A 24,234-nucleotide genomic window follows, 5' to 3' on the forward strand; every position below is an offset into this window, starting at 1 on the left:
TAAACAGCTGTTGAGGATTGTTTTAATATGTGAACAAAAAAGGAGGTTAACAGATCTGTTTGTTTACTTTCACCTTTCCTTTTCATTATATTTAATAATTCTGTTCAAGATAATGTAAATTGTTCAGAAAATTGTTTTCTTTTAGTGCCTTCTGGAATGTTACATAATTTTTTTCTTTAGCCATTATTGCCAGAATTCCTATCTTCATCCCAGTGCCGGTGAAGACAAAGATAAAACCAAACTACAGCTTCTGCAATAGCCATTACTGAACTGCTTGCAGAACTTGCCTGGACTATGTATCACTTGTATGCATTGTGAACTCACTTGTATGCATTGTGAACTATCTGTTGGTGCATTGACTTGTGGTAGTGTTGGGGTATTTTTGCTGATGGTGTCATCGGTGGTACAATTTTTCCAAAAGGAGCCCTCAATTGGCTTGGTATATCTTCCTCCCTTCTGCTTGTCATGGTTGTTCAGCTAAAATTTGGGGGCCAACAGAGGTGAGGCAAAGAACCTCACCCCCCGCTGGTACAAAGACCTATCCACAGGTTTGGCTGGTATGCTGGACCGGTAGTCAATGACAGGTAAGATCCAATTGCAATGGTACCAACCTAAGACAGGAGGCTGACTCCTTGAGGTCAGCTCATCTGATGACGGGTAAGGACCATATGTACTATTGGACAACCTAAGGCAGGCACAGTCCCTAAGCCACATGCTTGTTGTTTAAACAGAGAGGGGGAGATATTGAGAGCCACAGCCGAAGGGGCCCCAGCAAACTTCCAGCTGCCAGCAAACTTCCAGCTGCCAACAAACTTCCAGCTGCCAGCTGATGATTGGCTCACAGCGGCCCCAGCAAACTTCTAGCTGCCAACTGATTGGCTCCTCTGTGGTGATGCTCATTGGGCTGTTTCCCCGCCCTTTCAGACAATGGAGCTGCTCATTGGGGGACTTTCTTTGGCTCTGCCCACGCGACCCAGCCAATCAGCCTCAAGAGCAGGAGGAGTGGGGGAGGTTGAGAGGCTTGTGGGAAGCCGGTGGTGGCAGTGGGGCTCTGAGTGGTTTTCCTGAGGAGCTGTGTGGTGTGGTGTGTGTGTTATAAAAATAAAGTTCATTTCTTTTGACAAGTGGCTCCTGAATTGTGCCCAGCCAGACTGCGGCAGTCAAGGATTTATGGAAATATGGGCTAGTATATATTGTAGTGGAAGTGTAAATTGACATTATTAGAAAGCAAGGCAGTTAGTGTTTTGGACTAGATGTCAGTCCTCAGCAAATTCATTTAGTTTACTGAAATGCAAATACAAATGACTTTTGGTGGGCCTTTTAGAAATAATTAGGCTTAGATTTGGTCAGGAAAGTAAACCTCACTTCCTGCCAAATGCAGAGACATAAGAAGAGGAATAAAGGGCCATGGAAAGACACAGTGAGAAAACAGCTATCTGCAAGCCAAGAAAAGTATTCTAACCAAAATTTGACCATGGAAGCACCCTAACCTTGGATTTCCAGCCCCCAGAAGTATAAGAAAATAAATGTGTATTGTTTAAGTCACCTAGTATATGGCATTTTGTTGTAGTATCCAAGCTGAGTCTGGGGCCTTAGTCATAAGCAGTAGAAAAATAACTCTGGTTGGTTGTTTTTAAACATAAAAGGAGCTTAGTGAAAAAAATATTAAAATGATTACAGAATCTCCAGAAGGGCTGGGTAACAACCTTGGGAACATAGGAGAAAATGGATTCTTGTGTTGACAAACCAGAGCAAGCTTTAATGCCACTAAACTAGTCTGGGGAGCCATCTCCACCACAGGAAAACACAACTTTTTTTCTCTCTTTTTTAATTGATTTTTTAAAAAAAATAAATGACAGTGGAATGTATTACAATTCTTATTACACATATAGGGCACAATTTTTCATATCTTTGTATAAAGTATGTTCACACCAATTCCTGTATTTATATATGTACTTTTTTGCATTACAATTCTTATTAGAGGGCTGGGGATGTGGTTCAAGCGGTAGCGCACTCGCGTGGCATGCGTGCGGCCCGGGTTCGATCCTCAGCACCACATACAAAGATGTTGTGTTCGCCGAAAACTAAAAAATAAAATTAAAAAAAAACAAAAACAATTCTTATTATACATATATAGCACAATTTTTCATACCTCTGGTTGTATATAAAGTATGTTGACTCCAATTCATGTCTTCATATGTGTACTTTGGATAATGATGTTTATCACATTCCACCATCCTTACTAACCCCCTACACCTCTGCCCTATCTAGAGTTCATCTATTCCTCCCATGCTCCCCCTCCCTACCCCACTATGAACCAGCCTCCTTATATCATAGAAAACATTCAGCATTTGGTTTTTGGGGATTGGCTAATTTCACTTAGCATTATTTTCTGCAGTGCCATCATTTACCTGCAAATGCCATGATTTTATTCTCTTTTATTGCTGAGTAAAATTACATTGTGTATATATGCCACATTTTTTTTAATCCATTCATCTACTGAAGGGCATCTAGGTTGGCTCCAAAGTTTAACTATTGTGAATTGTGCTGCTATAAACATTAAGGTAGCTGTGTCCATGTAGTATGCTGTTTTTAAGTCCTTTGGATATAGTCTGAGTAGAGTCATAGCTGGATCAAATGGTGGTTCCATTCCCAGATTTCCAAGGAATCTCCATACTGCTTTCCATATTGGCTCCAATTTGCAGCCCCACCAGCAGTGTATGAGTGTACGTTCCCCACCCCCCACCCCCCCATCCTCTCCAACACTTAATGTTGTTTGTCTTCATAATAGCTGCCATTCTGACTGGAGTGAGTTGATATCTTAGAGTAGTTTTGATTTGCATTTCTCTAATTGCTAGAGATGATGAACATTTTTTAATATATTTGTTGATTGATTGTATATCCTCTTCTGAGAAGTGTCTGTTCAGGTCCCTGGCCCATTTATTGATTTGGGTTATTTGGTGTTTTTTGTTTTGTTTTGTTTTGTTTGTGATTAGCATTTTGAGTTCTTTATATACCCTGGGGTTTGTGCTCTATCTGATGTGTGAGGGGTAAAAATTTGCTCCCAGGATGTAGGCTCTGTGTTCACCTCACAGATTGTTTCTTTTGCTGAGAAGAAACTTTTTAGTTTGAATCCATCTCATTTATTGATTCTTGGTTTTAATTCTTGCACTATAGGAGTCTTATTAAGGAAGTTGGGGCTTAATCCCACATGATGATGATTAGGGATTACTTTTCCTCTATTAGACACTGAGTCTCTGGTTTAATTCCTAGGCCCTTGACCCACTTTGAGTTGAGTTTTGTGCATGGTGAGAGATAGGGGTTTAATTTCATTTTGTTGCATATGGATTTTCAGTTTTCCCATCATCATTTGTTGAAGATGCTATCTTTTCTCCAAAGCATGTTTTTGGCACCTTTGCCTAATATAATTGTAATTTTGTGGGTTAGTCTCCATTTCCTCTATTCTGTATCATTGGTCTACCAGTCTGTTTTGGTGCCAATACCATGCTGTTTTTGTTACTATTGTTCTGTAGTATAAAGATCTGGTATAGCAATGCAACCTGCTTCACTCTTCTTGCTAAAGATTACTTTAGCTATTCTGGGTCTCTTATTTTTCCAGATGAATTTCATGATTGCTTTTTCTATTTCTATGAGGAATGCCTTTGGGAATTTGATCAGAATTGCATTAAATATGTACATTGCTTTTGGTAGTATAGTTATTTTGATAATATTAATTATGCCTATCCAAGAGCAAGGTAGATCTTTCCATCTTCTAAGGTCTTCTTTAATTTCTTTCTTTAGGGTTCTGTAGTTTTCATTGTATAGATCTTCCACCTCTTTCGTTAAGTTGATTCCCAACATTTTTTTTTGTTTTTTTGGTTTTTTTTTAGGTTACTGTAAATGGGGTAGTTTTCCTCATTTCCTTCTCAGAGGATTTGTCACTGATATACAGAAATGCCTTTGATTTATGGGTGTTGATTTTATATACTGCTACTTTGTTGAATTTATTTACTAGTTCTAGAAGTTTTCTGGTGGAGCTTTTTGGGTCTTCCAGGTATAGAATCATATAATTAGTGAATAGTGCTAATTTAAGTTCTTCTTTTCCTATACATATCCCTTTAATTTAATTGCTCTAGCCAGTGTTTCCAGAACTATGTTGAATAGAAGTGGTGAAAGAGGGCATCCTTGTCTTGTTCCAGTTTTTAGAGGGAATGCCTTTAATTTTTCTCCATTTAGAATGGTATTTGCCTGAGGCTTAGCATAGATAACCTTTATGATGTTGAGACATGTTCCTGTTATCCCTAGTTTTTCTAGTGTTTTCAACATGTAAAGGTGCTGTATTTTGTCAAATGCTTTTTCTGCATCTATTGAGATGATCATAGGATTCTTTTTTTTTAAGAGAGAGAGAGAGAGAGTGTGTGTGTGTTTTTAATATTTTATTTTTTAATTATCGGTGGACACAACATCTTTGTTTGTATGTGGTGCTGAGGATCCAACCCAGGCCGCACGCATGCCAGGCGAACGCGCTACCGCTTGAGCCACATCCCAGCCCTGATCATAGGATTCTTAAAGTCTATTGATGTGATGAATTACATTTATTGATTTCTGTATTTTGAACCAACCTTGCATCTCTGGGATGAATCCCACTTGATCATGGTGCACAATCTTTTTGATATGTTTTGTATTCGATTTACCAGAATTTTATTGAGAATTTCTACATCTATGTTCATAAGAAATATTGGTCTAAAATTTTCTTTCTTTGATGTGTCTTTGCCTGGTTTTGGGATATGGGTGATACTGGCCTCAGAATGAATTTGGAAGTGCTCCCTCTTTTTCTATTTCCTGAAATAAATTGAAGAGTGTTAGTATTAGTTCTTCTTAAAGGTCTTTCTTGTAGAACTTGGTTGTGTATCCATCCGGTCCTGCGCTTTTCTTGGTTGGTAAGCTTCTGATGGCATCTTCTATTTCCTCACTTGATATTGGTCTGTTTAAATTGTGTATATCTTCCTGATTCAATCTGTGCAAATCATATGACTTAAGAAATCTTTCAATGTCTTCAATGTCTTCTATTTTATTTGAGTATAAATTTTCAAAGTAATTTCTATTTGTCCTCAGTATTTCTATAGTGTCTGTTGTCTGTTGTACCTTTTACATCATGTATTCTGATAATTTGAGTTTTCTCTCTCCTTCTCTTTGTTAGCGTAGCTAAGGGTCTATCAATTTTATTTATTTTTTCAAAGAACCAACTTTTTGTTTTGTCAATTTTTTCAATTGTTTCGATTTCATTGATTTCAGCTCTAATTTTAATTATTTCTTGCCGCCTTCTGCTTTTGCTGCTGATTTGTTCTTCTTTTTCTAGGGCTTTGAGATATAATGTGAGGTTTATTTGTTGACTTTTTCTTCTTTTAAGGAATGAAATCCATGCAATGAACTTTCCTCTTAGTACTGCTTTATAGTGTCCCAGAGATTTTGATATGTTGTGTCTATGTTCTCATTTACCTCGAAGAATCTTTTAATCTCTTCCTTGATGTCTTCTGCAACCCATTGTTCATTCAGTAGCATATTTTTTGATCTCCAGGTGTGGAGAAATTTTTATTTTTATTTTGTCATTGATATCCAGTTTCATTCCATTATGGTCTGATAAAATTCATGGAAGTATCTCTACTTTTTTGTATTTGCTAAGAGTTGCTTTATGGCATATTATATGGTCTATTTTAAGAAGGATCCATGGCAAACATAACTTCTTTATGGCACTTGCTTCAACTTCAGAATCATGGTTGGGGAATGGGAGTGGAGGGTTGTCTACCTGAGTAGGATTCAGCCACAACCATGTTCTTTGGCTTCCAAAATGTTTGGCAAAGAAAATAACACACATTTGTATCTTCTGTAATGAGAGATTAGTTCTGCCATCCGCTGCCTTATAAATAGTAACTTCTTCAAACAGAGTAAGAAGACTCAGATACAGAGCAGATGAAAAATAATAAATGTCCCCGTAAGAGGACAATCTGTTTCATGATGAGCAATTTTACTTCTAAGTATAAACCCAAGAAATTTTTCTAGATGGATACAAAAAATTATTACCTATATTCATTGTCTCTAAAAAGATAAAACTGGAAATAACCCTATTTTGTTCATTAGCAGGAAAATGGATAAATGGTTTAGTCATGCAATAGAATACGGGATAGTAATTAAATCAATGAAAAAGAACTATGGGTATCCATAGGAAAAAATCTTTACAAAGATTGAAAACAAAGTTGCAGAATACAGTATGCTACTAATTATATAAAAATGTAACCATATGCAAAATTCCAGTGTATATTGAGATAGACTTATGTGTCATGAAAGTATGAAAATATGCATGGAATATGTAGATGACTTTGAGGGAATGAAAGAGATTAAGGTAGTTTGGAACTTTAGCTGTCATATTTCTTTTAAAAAAAAAAAAAAGCCAAATTTAGAAAACATTAGTAGTTGCACGGTGAACAATGTCATTGTTTTAGAACTAACTAAAGACAGCTATTAATGCAAACTCCCTCTTCCCCCAATAAGTGCCTGTAACTCTTAAGTTCCCTCCTGTTACTTATGAGTGAATGTGTTTTTCTAGATTTAAGGCCAAATTCTCTTAACTGTGCACTAAATCCAGCCCCTCCCACCTACTCAAGTTGTCCTCTTTTCAATATCATCAGCTTTTCTTTCTCTACCAAATTTTCCCCAAATACAAACATAGTATAAAAGTCACATCTTTAGCTGGGCATGGTGGCACACACCTGTAATCCCAGCAGCTTGGGAGGCTAAGGCAATGAATTCAAAGCCAGCCTCAGCAAAAGCAAGGTGCTAAGCACTAAGTGAGACCCTATCTCTAAATAAAATACAAAATAGGTCAGGGGATGTGGCTCAGTGTTTGAATGCCCACAAAGGAGGAGGGTACAAGGAATTTCTTATTTCCTTTTTCTTACCATTTCCTATTTTCCCCCTTTAAAAAAATATTTTTTTTTAGTTATAGATGGACACAATATTTTTATTTTTTTAAATATGGTGCTGAGGATTGAACCCAGTGCCTCACATGCCAGATGACTGCACTACCACTGAGCCACAACCCCAGCCCCCCTATTTCCCCTTTTTACCATTAGCTCATTCCTTTGCTTCTTTTTACCACAAAATCCTTAGAACTATCTAAACTTCTCTTCTCTAGTTTCTCTCTTCCCATTTATTCTTGAAACTCGTTCCACTCAGGTTTTCACTCCATTTCTCCAAAATTACTCAAGGGCAACCAATGAATTTCATATTATTAAATCAGTTGTTACTTTCTAGTCCTCTGCTTTCGATATATTTGACATAGGTGATCACTTCCTTCACCTTGTAACACTTTGGTCTCTTGTTGTGATAAGAGTCTGGATTATTGTTCATTTTGGATTATTCATTCTATTTACCCTTCCTCTGTGGGCTGAATATATTTCCTACTCCACTGATATTGGATATGGCTAGGTGACTTACTCTAGTCAATGGAATATAAGCCAATATGATGTGAACAGAGGCCTTCAATATACTCTGGGATGTCCATATATGAATATATGACCAGTGTAATTCCACATTATGTACAAACACAAGAATGGGAAGTTATACTCTATGTATTACTCCATTTATGTGTAATATGTCAAAATACACTCTACCATCATGTATAACTAAAAAAAATAAATAAAATAAAACAAATAAAAATTTAAAAATATATGTTCTGGGCTTTACATTGGCTTTTGTACTTCGGTGATCTATTTACTATTAGATCTCCAAACTGAATGCTACCTTTTCATTCTGGGCTCCAAAAAAGAGCACACATGGAACAGACTGAAATTCAACTTACAACCTAAAGCTGGACCACTCAGTTGAGCACAGCCCAGAACAGCTGAACCAACCCTGAACAAACCCATAGACCTGTGGGCATGAGAACAAATATATGGCTATAGGTGACTGAGCTCTGGTGTTATTTGTTATGCAGCATTATTTCAGCATTACCCACTTAGGCATCCACCTTCTGAGACAAAAATCACTCTCCTGATTTTCCTCCAGTTTCACTGATTGTTTCTCCTCATTATTCCTGACCATTTACTGCTAATGTACCCCCAGGACCCAACTTTCAAACCTCTTCCTTTTCCTTATTCTTGATCCTCTTAACCACTTTCATGTCTTTAAATATTATCCAGTTGACAACTCCCAAATGTCTATTGCCAGCCTGGGCCTCTCTCTTGAATTTCAGACTGGTATAACCAACTGCCTACTTGACATGCCTACTTGAATATCTAATAGGATTCTCAAATTAGATCAGTCCCCTGCAAAATCTCAGCTCCTTTCAACTTTTTTTCTCTTTTAGTAAATGCCAAATTGCTCCTTCCATGTGCCTTAGGCAAATGCCCTGGAGTCATTCTTGATTCCCCACATCACATCCCATCAGATCCCTGAAAAATTCTGTTGATTCTACCTTCATAATATATTTTAAAAATCTGATCCTTTCGTGACTACCAACCTGGTTCATGCAAACTTTATCTCTTATCTGCAATGAACAAGAGGCTCCTACTCATCTCCTTGCTTCTGCTGTTCCTCTCCTCTCCTTACTCATACTCCATTTTCAAAAATGTTGCCAGAAACACTCCTTTTGAAATGTCAATCTGATGATGTCAATTTTTTGGCTCAAGTTGATCCCTTCATCTTTAACCTTATTTATTTTTACTATCCTTGCTTACTATAATTCAGCCACTGACCTCCTTGCCATTCTGTGAACTTGAACTTCTCAGGCAAGCTCATTTCCATTGATTGCTGGTGCCACTGATTGGAATGTTGTTGCCTAGATTGATACACATGCTTGCCTGTCTCTTCAAAGTCTTGACTCAAAAACCTCCTTTCATTGAGGCCTTTCCTAACCATTTTAACATTGCAACTCCCCACCTCCCATAGTCCCTAAAACCTTTCCTTCTTTATATCTATTTATAGCACTTATTACAACCTGAACACTACCTATTTTTACTTGGTTATTCATTAATGTCATGAATTGTCATTCACAACTAGAATAAATGTTCAGTCCCTGAGAATAGGGAATGTTTTTTGTTTCTTTTGTTGTCTGTTGAATCATCAGATCCTGGAATATAGCAGCACTCAAATATTTGCTGAATGAATCTGTTGAACCTTCTGCATATTTAAAATATCATATAGATAGATGTAGACCACAGGCAAGTGTAATTAAATAATTGTCTTTAATTCCCAAAGGATTCTCCAAATCTACTTAATGATCTATTTGCAATAGGATAGAGAAGTTTATCCAAAAGGAAGGATAAACTTTTTAAAATAGTTTCTTTGGCTTTAGGATTCTCTGAAATTTGAGCTTTCATGATTTTTGGCTTTCCTCTCAATGGCTACTAAGTGAGCCCTAAAAGTTTTAAATAAAACATTAAAACCTTATTCATGAGGAAAATGTGTTTCTGTCCCATTGATTGTTAATCTCCCTGCCCACCATCCTAATTGTCCTGAATCTTTTTTAAAATCCTGATTACATGTTGAGAATTCACAGGACAACCCGATAGCCCATCTTAGTGAGATGCTTGGTTCAGGACAGCGACTCTCAGGTTATTTGGGGGGTTTCTGGGTGACTGATCAATTCTAGCTCTTGTTTTTGCCTTTTCAGCAAGCACTTTGTCTAGACTTCTATTTGCTCTTCCCAGCCATTGACAATGATGCCATGATTCCAATCCTAACAACTGTTAACACGTTCATAACCAGACTCAAGATAAAAATAAATCTTTTAAAACTTACTTACCAGGCAGGTGAGATTAAAAAATAAATAAATCAAGTGCATATACATGGGTCTAACATTCCCTCTCCACTCTGCTTCCCAATCCAACAGCGAATAAGGAGAAAAGAGTATGTGAGACTGTTTTTGGAAGCAGTTGCTATTACTAAAAAAAAAAAAAAAAAAAAAAAAAAAAAAAAAAAGCTACTATATACAATCTGCTCTTCATTGCTCTAATACCCCTCTCTACCCTCAAATATTTGCAGAAATTCACTAGTTTCTTAATAATAAGCAGGGGATGAAGCTGGCCCAAATCAGGTCTGTTTTTTTTTTTTTTTTGGAGGCGGGGGTAGAGGTGGATCCTTGGTCTGGCTTCCATTTTAGATGTGAACCAATATTCCGAATTTCAACTAGAGCCCCCCATTCTTCCTCTGCCTCCAGACTCTCCCTCCGGCAAATTTTTCCTCATTTCAGATTTTCCTACAACACATTCCCAGACAAGTCATGCATGACGACAGTTTTCACACCATTTATGTTCAGCCTTGGGATGACCCTAGGTGATGGCATTTGTGCTCAGGAAGAAATGGAATCAGTACAAAGACCAGAACTGATATCCCAGAGCAGTCAAGAGTTCCCGGTCGGGCCTGGCTCTGCGCATCCGGCGCGCGGGGAACTGGGGAGTCTGGCGCCGCGTGCCTCGGCGGCGGCTCCCAGGAGAGCCGACCGGCTCCTCCTCCCGCCCCTCCGCCCGCACCTGGTGGCGGTGGCGGTGGCGGCGGCAACCGGAGGGCGGGTGAGGGGCGGCGCTGCGCCGCGTGACGCGGCGGGGTGGGAGCACGGGCAGGTGACACCCGGAGGCCTCCTCCCTCTTATAGCCTAGTCGGCGGCCCGGGCAGCAGGGGCCGCTGTGAGGAGCTCCGCGCTCTAGCCGCCGCCCGCCGTCTCCCTCGCTCCCGGGGCGGTGAGTGCGGGGTTGTGGGAGCAGAGGGCCGGGGCTAAACTTTTCTGGGGCGCGAAGAATAGCTTCGGGAGAAGGAAGGAGCCGTGGGGAAAGGTGCTGGGAGCAGCCGATGGAGGAACTTAGGCACAGCGCACGGGGAGTGGGAGCCGGGTTCGGGGCGCTCGGGGCGCCCGGCCAGGCCCTCTTTGGGCTTGGGGAGGCTCTTCCGAAGTTCTTTCCTTACAGCCTGCGCTTGCGGAGGCCGAAGGACCTTGGCCAGAGCGTGGCGCCGCCGCGCTCACCTGAGCCTTTCTGGGTAGTCCCCTGTCGTCCAGCATCCCAAAGGGAAGGTCGCGGTCAGGGAGCGCGCGGCGGAGCGGAGCTGGGACGGTGGGTCCCACGCTGCTAAGCCCTGCTGTGCCGGGAGGGAGGGACCGAGGTGCTCGAGGGTGGGACTGGGAGAGACGAGGATCTTCTCGACCTTGGCGGCCGAGGTCACTTTTCCGGTTTGGGGATCTGGCCTCATCAGCCATCCCCGAAAAATCCCCGCGCCCATTTCTTTCTGCTTCCTTCCCCTCTTGGGCGCTTTTGTGTTCTCGCGGCCGGAATGAACTCTGGGCGCTGCTCTTGGAAAGGGGCGCTGTTTCTTTGGCTCCCGGAGCAGCATCCTGTCCCAGTGGCTGCTGCTGGCCAGGGAGGGAGGATGAGTACAGAGCTGTGGAACAGGTCGTTCGGGAGATGGAAGAAGAAAGCCCGTCTTTTTATCATTGGAGGTGTCGTGGGTTGGGAGATGGGTCTTTCCCTCTCATTAACCAGTCAGCGCTGATTCAAACTTACCGGATGCGGAGAGAGCGCCTTTTGGACCTCTCTGGGGAATGCGAAACAGGAAAGATCGGGGTTCTGTCCCTATCTAGCTCCCAATATGGTTGGGCAAACAGATCCCACACCAACTGAGGAATAGTTTTAGCGATCTGAGTTCCTCGCTACTGTTGTTTCCCTTCTGGGTGAGAATGCCCATCGGAAAGCATTTTCACTTAACCCTGCGCTTTCAGGTTACCCTTTATCACACCCCTCCCCTTTATTGCTTAATTGCTCTAAAGGAGTCATCGATACTGTGGGTGCTTCCGCCTTACCGCACACTTGCTTATTAATTCCCTTAATTTGTAGCTTCTGCTCCTACAGAAATTGTTCTCCCCAAGGTCACCGAGGACTAAATAAAATCCACCCCCACTCCATAGCAGACATTTACCAAGTGCTTGTGTGCCCTGCACTGATCTAAGTAGGAGCGTTAATGCTGTTATCTTCAACTGTCCTGTAAATTATATGATGTTGTTCTCATTTTGTTAATGAGGAAATTGAGGGGCAAAGAGTCTACACCTATAAGAGCAGTAGTGACTCCGGCTTTTTTTCCTTCTTGTATGCCTTTGCATTGGCTTAGGCCCACTCACTCTAGTTCGTTCTCTCTCTCTGTCTCTCTCTGTCTCTCTCTCTCTCTCTCTTCCTCTCTGTCTCTCTCTGTCTCTCTGTCTCTCTCTCTCTCTCCTGAGACTTGAATCCAGGGCCTGGAGCTTACTAAGTGTGCACTATTTCACAGAACTACATTCCTAGCCCTCTTTTCTTAAAATATAAATTTCATGAAACTTCACTTTCTGTCACCTCTACTTATTCACAGGATTCGTGTGCTCTGGTGTGTCTTCTTCCATTTTAGTGCAGTAACTCTTGATGTGTATTTGGACTTGCCCTGCTTCTCCCCAGAGCTTCTCTAGAGGATGATTTATGTCAGCCCCACCACTATCCTAGTCACCTAAGTGCAAAACTGAGCAGTCCTGTTTCATGTCACCTCCTAATCATGAAATTACATTTATTCAGCTTTATACGGTCACTTCTAGCTTTCAGCAGTCTCAACCTCCATCCCCATTTCATCCTTTCCTCACAGATTCCCTCTTACCCATCCCGAATACTCGTTTATCACTTACTATATACCAGTTTCTACTATGGTCATCTTCTTTGGTAGGTGTTCCCTTTTCACAAGAAGGTCATAAACAACTAAGGACACTACATCTTCAGATCTTACATTTGTAGTTACTTGATAAATATTTGTAAGATCTGATACAATATGAATTCATGTAGCATAGTTGGAGATAATGATGGTAGAAATTAAGCCTGGTTTTATAGGATGATAAGGAGCTAGCATTGGTAGACATGGGGGGAGATTTCAGACAGAGTAAAGGAAGGGGAAAGACACCTATGTGACCAGCATTGCTACAGCTGGCACCCAATTATCCTAACTAAATATTATAATTAGAGGTGCCATGAAGTAGGACCAAATAGCATGGAACCAGGAAGCTTTTCTTAAAAAAACAAAATATAAAACTAAATATGAAACCACAGTATTTTTTAATAAAATACTTTTTATTAAAGAATATAGCACAAGCATAAAAGTGCATAAAACACAAATGAGCAAGTTAACTTGATAGCAGTAAAATGCCCTTTTGTGGAAGAAGATATTATAGTTGGGTGAAGCTGCAGTCAGGTCAAATAGGAATCTTTTCACAAAGCCTGTGTTAGATGATATAGGCCTGAACTAAGCTCAAGAAGCATTGCCAAGAAAGAATTGGCTATTTGAGGGGAAGTTTGAGGTGGGGATAAAAAGACTACACAGTGGTGCGAAAATGGTGAGACTGGGGAGACAAGAAGAGACTTCCAACCTGCTGAGCATAATTCTACCACCAGGAATAGTATTCCTTTTTGCTTTTGTCTGTCTCTCTTTTTCCTATCAATGTTTTTCTACATTATATTCCATATACAATTTAGGTATTCTGTGTTTTCATGTGACACATAGACAACATTTTCATCTTCATCTTACATAATTTTTGACTCTTATTATTGCATTATATTCCAGTAATTATAATTTTCTTTACTTAACCAATGCTCCATTGTTGGACAGGTAGATTAGCAAGAAATTATAAACAACCTAAATTATGGTAATTCTTATCTTTGAAGATATATCATTTTGTTAATTGAGGGTTGCTTCTTTAAAGTAGTGTTCCAGAAGTGGACTTGCTTTGTCAACAGTGTGGCATATTTTATGGTTCTTAATATACATTGTCAGATTTTTTAAAGTAATTATAAAAAGTAGGTTGGATACATTGTACCTACCTTTCCTCTCTAGGAAATAATTCAGTTCAATATGAATAGTACTTTTTTTGTGTGTTGGTTTCCTAGGGCTGCTGTAACAAAGAACCACAAAAATGGGTGGCTTGAAACAACAGAAATTTATTGTCTTACAGTTCTGGAGGCTCTAAGGCTAAATTCAGAATGTCCTCATTGTTGATTCCTTCCAGGAGCTCTGCAGGAGAATCTGTTCCATGCCTTTCTCAAGCTTCTGGTACAACAGCAGTCCTTGGTTTGTAGAGGCCATTAATCCCTGCCTCTGTGTTCACATGGCTCTGTGTTTTCATATAGCCATCTTCTTGTAATTACACTGATTATAGTGGATTCAGGGTTCATCCAATTCCAGTCTGACCTCATCTTAACTAATTGCATCTGCGAAGACTCTATTTCCAATTAATATTGTCACATTCTGAGGACTTCATCATAATTTTTTTTGGGGGGACACAATTCAAGCTGTAATATGATAGCTTGTGGAATGCAGTGGAATGTGCATTAAAGCAAGTCCCTATCCTTAATAATTTCTGGTTAAGTTGAGAATGTAGAACTTTTCCTGACTTAATTGTTTATTTTCCGTGATTTGCCTCTTGGGCAAACATCAGTTTTAGGCTAGGGAAGGCTGATAATTGACCAAATAATTTTAGAACCATTGTAAATGTGATAGAATTTAAAACTGAGAAATTACTTGGAATTTTACTAATACAAATCATATAGTATGTAAAAACATGCGATAAAAATACATTTTTAGAGAGAAATATATGTTTCTGTGATTCACTCATTTTAAAAAAATATATTTATTTTGACTGTAGTTGGATACAATACCTTCATTTTATTTATTTATTTTTATGTGGTTCTGAGGATCGAACCCAGCACCCCGCACACTGAGCCGCAACCCCAGCCATGTGATTTATTCATTTTTGACCATTCAAAAGTTGTGGAAAAGTTGAAAGCTCATGTAAATTGGGCAGTTTATAAGACTGGTCTTTTTAAAAAAAACATAAAATTTTCCATTACTCTCTTTAACAGATTTAGATATATTTAAAGCATATATTTTTACGTTGGCAAGTAAATTATTTCTGTAAATGATAGAAGTAGGCATAGCATCTTACATATTTCTTGACTATTATTCAAATGAATTAATTTTTATATAATTTACAAGTTTTCCAGCTTAAGACTAAATGAGTCATTCTGGAGAAGTAGCCACTCAGGCTATAAACACTCGGTAGCACAGTTTCTGATCATTTGTAATACAAGACAAAATTTAAGAGTTTCAGAAGTTGCACACTCAAATATTTGAGCGTCAGCTTTGTGTCAAGTACAGAGGCTGGCAGGTCTGTGAATTAGAGGGAGGCAAACAATTACAGGATAGAGTAATAGACTGTATTGTGGTATACACAGACAGGGCACTGGGGAGGCAGAACAGAGGCAGGCAGAACAGGTAGCTTCCCTGAGCTTCAAGGAGGAAGAGTGGGGAGTTGGGTAGCTAAGAAATGAGGTGAGGAACAGGAAATAAATCCAGGCAGAGAATACAGGCATGATCAGAGAATCAGAAAGTGACTAAGGAAGAGGGTTGGAGATGGAGTTGCCTAGGCATGCACGGCCAGGTGTACTGAGAACCTTGTTTGACCTACTAAAGATTTTGGATTTTATCTTTAAGTCTGTCGGGGAAGCATTGGAGACTTATAAAGGAAGGGACCATTTAAGATGTGTATTTTTACACATCTGGTGTTTGCCCCTTTATCTTTGTGAAACTTCTTTCAGTACAGGCTCTATCTCATTTCTCTATCTGATCTGGAAAGCACAGCAACCTTCATTGTTCATTTAGATATCATGTTTAAGCATGTGAATTTTGGAATAGAAAATAAACTGTCATTTATGTGTATAGGATGCTTAAGTCTACATTTTAATTTTGAATCTCTTATTGACTATTAGAAGGAGGAAATTTTTGGCATTTTTTTAAGGCACCAGTAACAGTTGCAGTGAAGCGCTTTACCTGCATTCTCTCATGAACAGTCTGAAGTCAGCAAGGTTGGCACCACAGTCCTCCTCATCCATCTGGGGACGGAAAGGAGGAAAAATTAGAAAGGGTGCTTGGGCTACACTGGGAGAAGCACACAGCCAGAACTTTAGTCCAGGTCTAATTATGAGGTTTGGGCTCTCTGGATATTAACTCTGTGGGTTGATATAAGAGTGCACATAGGAGGTGCTAGAGCTGTAATATTGTATGATAGTTTTGTAAGGAAATAAGAGCAATCATAAAAATAAACCTGACTTAGACTTTTTAGGATCAGTGGTAGTAATGTAAAATCTAGAAAATCTGTCTAATAATCCTTAACCTAAGTATAGTCCCCAGTTCTACTTCCTTTCTGTTACAAGTTTCTGTGGTTTATTCTAAGTGCATTTATGATTTGTTTGTTAGAGTTAAATGACATAATAAACACAGAACAAAAATAAAGGGTGCCTGCTACTTAAGGGTGACTTATTTTAAGTCTGTCCAGGAGCTTTTCAGCCCCATGTCTTACCTGTCTTTATGGTGCCTTCTTTAGGCAGACTGTTGCTGGGCCCAGTGGACCAAAAAGATTAATATCTAGGAAAAAAACCTAAAAAACAAGTGTTGACCTCACACTTTATCCCTCTGCTGCTTAACAATTAAATAAAGGCACATGAGGATACCTTCATCTTTCATCTTCTAACAGGTGTGAGTTTAACTTGAAAGAAGGAAAGTAGAAATGACTTTCTTAGGAATTCAAAGGCCAAGTACTGATTATTCAGAGTGAGCTCCTGAGCAAATGTGGAATGGAATTTTAAAAATCAAGTTGTGTGAACCCCTATTTCTTGTTCCAAGAAAAAAATGAAATATAACATTAAATGTTTAATAAAATATTTAACAATAAATGTAGTACATGTGGCCGGGCATGGAGGTGCATGCCTACATACAAAAGTTTGAAGCCAGCCAAAGCAACTTAGCAAAGCCCTAAGCATAAAGGGCTGGGATATGGCTCAGTAATAAAGAGCCTCTGGGTTCAATCTCTAATACTCCCCACCAAAGTAGTACATGTTTAATTGCTAGTTCTATAGGTAAAAAAATAGTTTGATGTTGGCAATTTGCATGTGGTTTGTCCTAATAATAACACAGTCCTATATCCAATTGAGCTGATGATACTATACTATTCATTTTCTCATAAAGCAGAGTGGGTGGTACCCAGGCATTATTAACACTGGCTTCTAGTAGCCTTCACTCTGCCCCAGCTAGGTGATTATTGCAAACCTGTTGGTGCCAGTTGTGCTTGTTATTGTGATAATTTAGATAAGTTGTATAAAGTTATGAAAGTTAAGTGCAAGAGGAAAGAGTATTATTGTTTCTGTGAAGGGCAAGTTGAATTTTTTGAAAAGTTGCCATAAACATGAGTCACAAAAAAGTAGTTGAGAAATCTGTATAAGGTCAGAAAGAATATTATAAAAACTTGAAAGATAATATCCTGAACTTGCCTTACAAGTCTGATTTTTGTTTTGTTTTTGTTATTATGTTTTGGTCCACTTAGAAAATTAACACTGGAAATCATAAAAAATAAAGTATTGGTGTGATTTATACCAGAAAAATATTGACAACAAGCTCTTCCTTGAACATACTTAGAACTACTTTGGAAAACTGGGGAATTAATGCATATTTGTATATTTTAAGGTAAAAAAATGTTTATGGCATGTAAATATTTTTCACTATGAACTTTTTTTTTTGTAGACAACCAACAGAACCAGTCTGCTATTAGTCTGACTGTAGTTGTTTATGGTTTAATATAGTAAGTAGCCAGAACCTTTGCTTCTGGAATCAGTCTGTGTACCTACAGCAATAAAGACAAAGCTAAACTTTGCCACTGAGGATATAATTCACCTAAGTAAACATAGTTTTTCTTTGTTTAGCGCACTATGATCATGGTCCACAATAAACTCTTAATTCTTATTTTAAATTGGGTTTTTGGAATCTATATAACATTTAAATTCATTTTAATAATATAAACCAATATGTAGAACTTGTAGCTGGTTCCTACCTGCCTTAAATAGCTTACATAAAAATTGGAAGCAAAATATGTACTATAGCATTAGCCAGAGTCTATTAAACTTGATAAATTTCATAGTGCTGTTAAGCTGACAAGTTGAATTGGGCAGGGCAGCACTAATTCAACTTTCTAATAATAATTATGAAAGTATAGTCATTCTTTTATAAAGCATTAATAAGTTAATGAACAAAGATTAAATTTACGAGAAAATAAGTACATTTGATTATAATACTATATACTCAGCACTGGCAATATATCAGACATTATGCTAAATTGTACATGTTCCTTATCTCTTTTAGTTTTCACAAAAGCCCTCTAGGAAGGAGGATATTATTCCCTTTTTATAAACAAGGAAGCCTGGGGTTCAGCCCTACTAGGGCATGTCTCAGAATTATCCCATTCAAGAGGCTAAGAAGTAATAAGAAGTAAAGCCTTTGCTAGGACATGAGCATATATACAATTTTTAAAAGAAATCCTAAAGTGTTTTGAGCTGCAAAGGACCTTAGAGGTCATTTAGGCCAACTTCTTTTACAAGTGAGGACATGGCGGCTCAATAAGGTCAAGTCATTTGGCCAAGGCCACAGGTCTTGTTGGCACCCTGGGTCCCAGCTGGATCTGAGGTGCTTTTCTAACATGGGATCTTTTTCTCCTTGTTAGCCTTAATTCTGAATACGACTTTATACCTATGAATTTACACTAAATTATTCCATGGTATCCTTGTCTACAAGCAGCAGCATTTACTACTCCTGTAGACTTTACTGTAGAATGTGGGCAGGCAAAGATTCTGCTTCCCTGGTAGGAAAGGAAGCTAAGGCAATGCAGTGTGTGATGTGTCTCGCCCTGAGGCTCACATGTTATCAGACTTAATCCTGAACCAAGACTGAAAGGGTTATAGAGGAAAAAAAACGTGTTATTTTAGCAAAAAGGATTAAGCTGTCCAGCCCAAGCCATGGCCTTTCTCCTCATTTAACACTCCTCTTTTATTTTTCTCATGTTTGTCCTTAGTTCTGAGTTCATCCCCTTTTGATGACTGCCCAAGTATCTCATGGAGTATCATTTGTGCTGGGTAGGGATAAGGTCAGTAGATAATTCATGATCCTTGCTTTGCTGTTCACTTCCTAAAAACATTTGTCAACCCCAACCTTTGGTCTTTAGCATTTCATCAGTGGACAGATCAAGGGTGGGTTGCTGGGCTGGGGATGTGGCTCAAGTGGTAGCGCGCTCGCCTGGCATGCGTTCGGCCCGGGTTCGATTCTCAGCACCACATACAAACAAAGATGTTGTGTCTGCCGATAACTAAAAAATAAATATTAAAAAATTCTCTCTCTCTCTCTCCTCTCTCACTCTCTCTTTAAAAAAAAAAAAAAAAAAAGGGTGGGTTGCTAGCTATCTCCTTCACAACAGGCAAGTGAGTGTCACTACTCCATCCTTATAGCAACCCTGTACGATGTGTGCTCTCAACTCAGTTTTAGAGACCAAAATCTGAGGCTCCATGGAATTTAAATTATTTTTTTTTACATTGTCATCTGAGTGGCAGTGGGCAGACCAGTCAGACAGGTATTCTGACTATAATACATCCTAGTATTTATTACATGTGGCCTTAAAGTCTATTTTCTTATCTTTAGAAAAAAAATGTTGGAAGGTTTATGTGCTTATGAAGTAGAAGACTATAAAGTTTGTATATGATCATCTGTAATTTACATTCCATTTTTTTTTCCAAAAAGACTTGAATGCTCACAATAAATAATATTAAAATCCAATCATAGAAGGGCGGGGGGAACCTAAGTCATGCAGTTGTGATAGATGGAGCACCACATTTTAACTGTTAGCTGGGAGCTCATATTGAAAAGTTCCCCACAGCTCTAATGGTTTGGTTTTTGCTTGTTTCTTTTCCCTTGATATCTATGTAAAAGAAATTTATCAATATGCTTTTATAAAAGGGATCTTGAATTGCTTTTTGAATAACATTTTCAATAACAGTTTTGTCAAGGTATAAAGATATTCTTCAAATGAATATTAATGTTGTTTTGTTTAGTTTTTGATGCTGGAGATCAAACCTAGGACCTCATGAATGATGGGCAAGTGCTACATCACTGAGCCCCAGCACAAAATTGTTTTTTGACCACTGACTTAAGATGATAATGAAGGTAAATTTTGGAAAGAATTACAACAAAATCCCTAACACTATGTTAAAAAGGTCTAGGTTCTCCTAATGATGCATAAGAACAACTCTAGCACTATATAGAGCAGAGCCTCTTTAACATAAAGTTGATTTGTAGATGGACTTGAGAAGATCCATAAATTCTCTAAATATCAAATTTGTCTATTCATGTAATCTCTGAGATGGTATCCCATGGTACTATAGTCTCAAGGTTTAAATGCCATTGACTTAAGAAAGGCATGAAATAATATATGTAAACTGATTAATAAAATTGAACTTACTATGAACACATAAAATAATAAGCTTTAATGTTAATGTTGAAATTGGGCAGATAATGATGACATGAATCAATTGTGTAGACTTTATCCATGTTAAGGGCACAGTTAGCACAAACAACTTGAAAAAAGTGTCTCCTGTAGTATGCATGGTAGCTTTGTTTTCTGTTGTTCAGTTTTCTAAGGAAGAAAGGTTTCTGTTTTTTAAGTGTTAAATCAGTATTTACTGGCTATTGTTCAAAACACTGTAGATATAAAAATCCAAAAATCATCTCTATATTTCATGCCCACAACCAAATTAGCAGCCATCATGTCAGCTATGTCTGCAAAATATTTCCTGAATTCATCTACTTCAATAAGCTCCTAATCCCACTGACTTCCTATAATCAATTATCTACCAAGCAACCAAGTTAATTTTTAAAAACATAAGTCAGATCATGTGACTATTGTGCTTAAAAGCCTCTGATAAGAGTTTCAGTTTTGCAAGCAAAGAGTTCCAGAGATGGATGGTAGTGATGGTCACACAAAAATATGATTATATTTCTACCACTGAACTGTACCCTTAAAAATGATTGATAATTGTAAACTCAAAGTTATGTGTCTGTTAGTATAATTTTAAAATTTGAAAACTAGTGATTCTAAAAAAAAAAAAAAGCTTTTTGCACTAGAATAAAACCTCGACTACTCAACTGAGGTCAGAAGACACTGCATGCCCATCTCTCAGAACCATCCTGTCACTCTTCTTATGCTCTTTTTTCTGTTCCTCTGATGCACTGTTTGTTCCCACCTTGGAGACTTGGCCTTTGCTGTTGTCTCCCTGGAGACCACAAGCCCTCCCATCTTCTTCAGTGTCCTCCTCCTTTCTGACCAGCCTCTGCTGTTAGTCCTCTTCCTTGGTTGCCCCTTCACATCTCTGTCATGTTACATTTTCTTCATAATTTTTTCTACTAGTTCTCTTATTTGTGTGTTTATCTTTGCTTACTTGTGTGTCTTCCTATAAAAATATAAACCCCACAATAACAGGGATCTTGCTATATCCCTAGGGTCAAGAAGGGTGCTTGGCACATAGTAGGCTTCAAATATTTGTTGAATAAGCAAACAGAGACATGGTCCCTTCCCCTAAGGACTTTACAGTTCCTGATACCCAGTGCCTATAGCCTTGAGCTGTGCTTGTGAGCAAGGACTTTAAAACCCTCTTGGCTGGCCCTCACAAAGAATAGGCAACTAGTTTTGCTCAAAATAAAGTGATGTAGTGAGGAGGAGGAAAGAATGATGTTCAGGGCAAAGAGTCAACACACATTTATTGTTTCCTCCCATGTAAGGATGGAGAGAAACTTTTACTTTCCTCTCTCTCTCCCTACCTATCCATAAGAAATATAGCTATATATAGCTATATATCAGTAGCTGGGCATGAACCCTTCCTAAATCATGCATCAGATGAATATAGTGTAAGATATCATGTATCACATTCCCAGAAACGCCTGATTCCTCTGGACCATCTGCTCTTAGAGAACCCATTATGAGCACTCAGTAGTATGAGTCAATAGAGCTGCCTTGCCAAAATGAGACTAGAATCTTACCAGCCTTTCCACCACTCCAGAAATCATCTTCCCCAGCCTGCCTTTCCCCAGTGACAGTTGAAACTCACCCTTTATATCCTGCTGCTACCCCACAGGTAGTTTTTGTGGACATCTGGGCTTTTGTGTTCATGTTTTCATTAATATTTTTTCATAGTTCATAGAAATAGAAGAATTTATAGATAGAGGTTTTTTCATGCTTGACATGAAAAAAAATCATACTTCCAGGTACTGATTATTTTCTGGCTATAATAGATGATAATTTTTAAGATATAGAAAATATAACAAAAAAAATCTAAAAATTTATAAGAGAGAGCATGTTGCCCACAATCCTACCAACTAGAATTAATAGTTCCATACATATTGGAAAATTGCTGTGTAGTGTTGTGTAGGCATTTTTGAAAAGGCTGTTGAATTTTTCCTTTCTTTCTTTCTTTCTCTCTCTCTCTCTCTCTCTTTCTTTCTTTCTTTCTTTGCTGGGGATTAAACCCAAGGCCTCATGCATGCAAGGCAAGACTCTACTGACTAAGCTGTATCCCCAGTGCTCTTGTGTCTTACTATGGGTACCCTGACTAGTCTCAAACTTATGGGTGCTCAAGTGATCCTCCCCACCTTAGCTCCCCCTCCCTGATGCATCTGGAATTATTGGAATTGTCACCACGCTCACTGGCCTCTCAAGTTTTTCTTGAGAATTAAAATTGAGAAATAATTTAGATGAAGTTTAAGAACCATCTCCTAGTATGTTTTGGATTTTTTTCCTAGAAAAACAAAACAAAAATCCTTTATAACAAAGTATTTTCAGCATGGAGACTTTATGTTGTTTTTTTTTTTTTTAAACATTTTAAAATGTTGGAAATGTCTAAGCATTTGGGAAATTACAATGGTATAATGAATTGGATGTATCTACCACCCAGATCATGGCTAATCTTGCTTTATCTGTAATTATTTCAGTGCAGCTCTAAAAGATAAGGACTTAAAAAAATACAATGTCATCCTCACACCTAAGAAGTTAAAATAATCCCCAAATTTTGTCAATATTAAATCAACATGAACATTTAAAGAATAAACATTGTTCAGGTTATGAATAAAAGGGCAATAGTGTAAAATTATTGGCTAATGAGATGATATGCAGTCTACTTTAAAAATTTATAGGATGAATAATCACAGAGAAAAGAGAAACAGTAGGAGAAATTTACTTAGATAAATTTACTTAGATAAATATGAATGTGTTATTAGGTAATGTGTCAGTTTATATTTTATTAACTTTGGTATTTCTTTATTCTCAATGTTTATATTTAAAATGCAGCATCAACCTACTTCTGCATTACTTTTTAAAAACCTTTTATATTTTGGGGATTGGTACAGAAAAGAAGTGTGAACTGGGTACATAAAAGTCAGTAGTTTTTACATTCTCTTAAGGTCCCATACTATGATATATTTAACACATTTTTTTCTAAAGCTACAAATACCTCTCCTGAAATAGAGTGAAAATGAAATAATATTAGGCATATGTTTTCTTAAATTAATAAAGCAGAGCTAGTCTATTTGTTCTTAGGGTTTCAACAATATAATTTTTTTTTATCTTAAAGGTAGTGTTAAATTTTAAAGGAAAAATGCAAAATCCTCAAAGTCTCTGAATAATTTATTCCTATTACAATTCATATAGGGTATAACAAGGAGAATTCAGGGAACAGCAAGAAACTTTACTCAGCTGGAAGACCTGTTTATCAGGAATCTGAAGAGCATAGGTAAGGGGTAAAAGGAGTCAAGTTAATGTAACCTATGATCAGGAATTCCAGTTTGGTTCAAGACTCCATTACAGAAGGCTGGATAGTTCCGAAAAGAGCAAGAACTTGGTCAGAGGTGCTTTGAGCTGGGTGATTCAGATTGCTAGCTTGTCACACTGTTAGTGGAAGGAAACTAGGGGTGTAAATGGGGGAAGTTGCCCCCTTGGGATAGCACAGAACCTAGAAAGGGGTGTGCCTGTGCATGGAATGGAATGGGATGGTGGAGGATGGATATGATTGAAAGTCAGGAGCCAACTTTTGGAGCTGGGAACATGGGAGGATTGTGGGTTACAATAGGTCTCAACGAAAATTGGTCAGAGGAGTGTTTTGGTTGAGATTCTAGACATCCCTTTGATTCTATTACTTGTGAATCATTGCAGCTCGAGTGATCAAATTACATGCTCGTGTAGAATTTGAGACTTAACCACAGTGGCCACTTCTGGGCAATTCTTTTATGATGTAGCCTTTAAAGGTCTAGAAATTGCTGAGATAT

General features: G+C 38.3%; 1 protein-coding gene across 2 annotated transcripts in view; it reads left to right on the forward strand.

The window, feature by feature from the left end:
• Positions 1–10,647: 10,647 nt before the first annotated feature.
• Elovl7 (ELOVL fatty acid elongase 7) overlaps positions 10,648–24,234 on the forward strand; it is a 69,238-nt gene continuing 55,651 nt past the window's right edge. For both annotated transcript variants that reach the window (XM_076856121.2, XM_076856122.2), the window contains exon 1: positions 10,648–10,736. The gene's annotated coding sequence lies outside the window, so the exon portion shown is untranslated. The remainder of the gene's footprint in view (positions 10,737–24,234) is intronic.

The sequence above is a fragment of the Callospermophilus lateralis genome, chromosome 5 (genome assembly GCF_048772815.1).
Source record: "Callospermophilus lateralis isolate mCalLat2 chromosome 5, mCalLat2.hap1, whole genome shotgun sequence".
Taxonomy (NCBI): Eukaryota; Metazoa; Chordata; class Mammalia; order Rodentia; family Sciuridae; genus Callospermophilus; species Callospermophilus lateralis.